The sequence below is a fragment of the Octopus sinensis genome, linkage group LG27, assembly GCF_006345805.1.
Source record: "Octopus sinensis linkage group LG27, ASM634580v1, whole genome shotgun sequence".
In the NCBI taxonomy this organism is placed as follows: Eukaryota; Metazoa; Mollusca; class Cephalopoda; order Octopoda; family Octopodidae; genus Octopus; species Octopus sinensis.
Window position 1 is genome coordinate 17364078 of NC_043023.1, and position 5000 is coordinate 17369077.

Below are 5000 nucleotides of genomic sequence, written 5' to 3' on the forward strand. Positions count from 1 at the left end.
GAACGTAATCAATTGTTGTTTCGTTAGAGAAAAGTGGATAACATAATGTTTCACAAACTTTTACATAGATTCGCCACAAATCAATTCATGCCTGGGCGATTATTTCGTGAAATGTGCCTGAGCGTAAGCGGCCCTTATCGGTGGCAGAAATCCGGTCACAAACGGAAGATTTATACTGGAATGAAGAAATTTCCTTCTTTATCAGATGAAGTAGATGATGATGATGATGATGATATTCTAGATAACACGGAAGAAAGTGATTGGCCGACTAACTATGGATCGATAAAGTGCATCGATTTTTGTCCATTTGTATATTTATTTGACAACTATGCGGGAATCTTAAATAATTTTATGATAATGCCGGACGCAAAGAAAAGGGACTCTTTTATGGCACTCAAAAATAATGAGATCGTCAAATTTACTGTACGAGAGACTAACAATTATTATAACCTTTGTACTTAATTAAGATGAAAATAAATATAAAACTTACTCTTAATAAAATCGTTTGTTTCGTTTTTTGCCTGTTTGTTAAACATATTCATGCAACACTTTCTTGCCGTTTAAGGGTTAACATCTTCTCTGTACATTTTCATGTAAATTATTGATTTCTATCAATTTACTGATACAGTTACAGATTGGCAGAACGTATTTGAGATGACCCCAGACTCATTCAAAAAAAGTCCTATTTATTTATACTGGGACAAATTGCCTATTGAAAAGGTAATGAAATTTCAAAATTCTCCTCATTTAATAAACAATCTTCATTTTGGTCAATCCGCTATATTTCGGGGCATTTGATTTATCCCTTTTTTTCTGTCGATATTAAAAGGGTGTATGACTTCAGTGCCCTTCGTACCGTCTATTTGTTCTTGCAGTTTGCCTTTAGTAACAAACAGGATCCAGTTTCGATACTCTGGCTTATTTTCATGCACGTTATGGTTATAACTAGAAAAGGGGATTTAAGGGGGAGCTTGGAGAACGATAGAACCACAGCAGATGTTGGATCGATGAGGAATACATATTTTGAAGTGAAATAACAAGGGACTTTAACTGCTAAAATCGAAATAAGAATGGTGAGTGGTTATAAGTGTAGGTGTATAGGGTTGGGTAGACATGAGGTGGAGAAAGAAGGGGAGAGATTATAAGAAGGTTCTGTATCAGCGAGGAAAAACGTTTGTCTTGCATTTTAAAAGGAAGAGGTGGAAGGATGAAATTCACGAATATGTAGATGGGACAGTAAAAATGCTTTTAATTCGAGACGAACTTCAGAAAAGCTACACTCTACCAGGGTCAAAAGAACTTGTTGGACACACCTACACACGTACCCCAGCATTTGGTCAGAAGCTACTGACCCTCTGGCATCCGCTTCACCTAAGAGTCTTGACCAAGGAAGAGGCGGATCGAAAGCCCCTTTCTTGAGGTGATGTCACAACTCCTTTACTTCCGTTCCTGATATCTCTCTTCATTCCTCCACAGAACATCGATATGTGTTTGATGTGGGATCGATTCTTGCTGGTTTTGTCTTTGTTTTATCCTGATTTTGTCAGGGTTTTCTAGTTCCTGTAGATGCAACAAAACTTTTAGAAAGACTCCGAAATCATGACTCATTAGTCAGTAGTCTGATTCTCTGTCTCGTAAGTCAGCCACGTTTTCCTCTCAAACCCAATCACTTTCTGTCTTAATTTTGCACTTCTAACGCGACATAGCATCTCGTCTTCTCATTTTCCTTCATTCTGTCTGTCTGTCTCTATCTCTCTCTCTCTCCTCCTCTTCCTCCTATCTCTTGACTTCTCTACTCTTTTTCTCCTGCACTCAAAGTCTCACTCTTTCCCCCACTATTCTCTCCATCTCATTCTCGCCCTCCTACTCTCTCCTTATATCACATCCTAGTCTCCTTTCTCTTCCTACAACTCTGCCATCCCTCATTCTCTGAGATTTGTCACTTGTTTGAGTTTACTTTCCATTTGCAGGTGAAATTTCGGGTGAAAGCAGAACCACGTGATTACGTATTCGTTTTCAATGGAAAAGGGACGAATTCTACATCGTGGTTCCAGAAAGATAAACTCATTTCAAAGCCGTGGTTGAGGGATCCACAAACTGTGACTTTCAATGCGAAGTATATATCATCTCCTTACTCATAATTAACATCTTTAATTACTTAATAATTGTTCTTTTGAACAAATTCACGGTGTATATATAAGAGGAAAGTTCACAGATATACTTTATATCTCATTGTTGTATAATATTATAATTCCATAATAATAATAATACTTTTGTACTATAGGAAGAACGTCTGACAGTTTGTTGGGGGCGGTGGATGGGGTTAGTCAATGGCATCGGTACCAGTGTCAAACTGGTAATCATTTCAACGACCCGGCGGAATATGAACTCAGGATGTATAGACGGACAAAATACTGCTAAGCATTTTATCCGGCATGCTAAAGATACTGCCAACTCGCTGACGTATAATAATGATAATGATAATGTTTTCGTTATGAACCTTAAGGTTTGACAAAAAGATCGATGATGGTACAATTGATTTTGTGTGGGATTACATTAAAAAAAAGCATGTAAGCATAGAAAATAACAAAAATATAAGAAAAACAATTTATCAATTTAATGTAAAGTATAGAAGCCATCTTATCATGGCTAACCACATGGGGGGGGGGGGGTTGTTACTGTAGCTTTATAGCCCCAAGAGATCTTCGTCTCTAGCTGGCTCTAAACACAATATCTGTGTCTTTGGAGTATTGCAAAGGGAGGCCATCCTTCCTCGCAAGCCCGAGTGATACGCTCGAACTAGTTCGGGATGTTGTGTCCCTCGTCAACGGGCGGCACACCCACCAGGTAGCGATGAAAGTGAAGGCTCCTTTGCAAATAGATATAAGTTTTTCTAATGGCGTCTGCCACTGATGTCGAAAAACGAACAGGGACATGGTTAGCCATGATAAGATGGTTTCTATACTTTACATTATCGAGCGATTACTGTTTCAATCTCATTCTGAGATTTAATTATAAATTTATCAATTGTAATATATTAGTTTCAGTTACCCGAACTTTACCATTGTGATTGACAACTGGAAGATAGAACTCAAAAGAAAAAGTGGAAATAAGGAAGAGTACGATATGTTTTACAAAAATCCGGACGGTAGTAAGTAAAACATCGCCTCCTGATTTCAGTGTAATTGATTTCTAACTCTGTGTTGGCGTACGCGAATGCATGCGTGCATGTGTGCGTGTGTGTGTGCATGTGTGTGTGCATGCGCGCACAGCTGTGGTTTTCAAGAAGCATTGTCTCAAACATATAAATCTTTGAAATAGTTTTTCTTTAAAGCCAAAACAATGCAAGTTGTAACAAAATATTAATAATACAAGTCAGTGGTTTATACTCTTCTCTAGTATTTCAGTATTTCGAAGCTAGGAATCCTTCTTCGGGAAATTTACGGACAAACGGTGCTGATGACTGTTTTCCCTGCTCTCTGGCGTGTGATTATGAAGAGTTGGTTTGTGTTGCTATACACTGAACCTCAAAAGAAACGCGACATGTGTGTGACTGTGAAATATGTTTTAATTTCTTTATGTCTGAGATAAATTTTGATAAATCTGATAAACCTATCAATGGATTCAGTGATAGGTTGAATATTTTTTCAGTGTCTAAAAAGCATTACGGCGAGAAAAGACAAAGACAGTACGTGGATTGCTAGAAATCGGATCTGACACATCACCAACTCGCCTTACTCCTGCCTTTCCGTTTTCGGAAAACAGGTGCACAGTTATTTGCGGAATGGTCAAATTAATTTCAATGACACAAAAACCTGAAATATTATCAATTTTATTTAGTGTTTTCAGCGGTCAACTTAGAAACAAACTTTACTTTTTATAAGGATATATGTGTATGAATGTATGTATGCACGCATGCATGTATGTATGTATGCATGCATGCATGTATGTATGTATGTATGTATGTATGTATGTATGTATGTATGTATGCATGCATGTATGTATGTACGTGTGTATGTATGTATATATATATTTATATATATATATATATATATATATATATATATATATATATAATATATATTATATATATATATATATATATATATATATATTATATATATATATATGATGGGCGTGTTTGTGTGTGTGTGATGATCATCGGGGAATTTAGAGTTAATTTCATTAATTTCTAACAATTATTTCATTATTTTTTTTCCAGATCTATATGAAAGTTTCGAAGTTATGGTCATCTCAGTGATTTTGAAGTAGAATATATGTTATTCCAGAAACTGCATATTCTTACATACATGCGCTCATACATACACACACACATACACACACACACACACATAAATACATACATACATACATAAATACATGCATACATACACACATACATACACACACACATACATTCATACATACATACATACATAAAATACATACATACACACGTACATATATACATTCATACATAACATACATACATACACACATACATACATACATACATACATACATACATACATACATACATACATACATACATACCAAGATAGGACATCGTTCAACAGATACGCTGTGAACTTAATGCTTTAATAAAAGAGAAAGACTCAAGGTTTCAGAAGGAAAGGAAAAGCCTACAGGAGTTAGAAAGAAGAATAAAAGATGAGAGAGGAAGAGAGAGAGAGAGAGAGAGAGAGAGAAAACGGACCAAGTGTTAGGAAGCGGATGAAATGCAGTTCAATGAGGAGGGACTTCATAAGGGAAGAGGGATGGGTGTCTGTGTGCAAGTATACAAGTGGAACCTTATCTGAATCGGGACATGTAGGAAGGTGTGTGTGTGTGTGTGTACGGTTGTTTGGGATATGCATGTGTCTAGAAGTGCGCAAATTCAGAGGTTTAGTGGCGTAGATTCGTGGGGTATGCGAGATTTTGGTGTGTGTGTGTGAGTTGTCGTTAAGAAGAATGTGTCGATGTGAGGAGGTAGAAGTGTG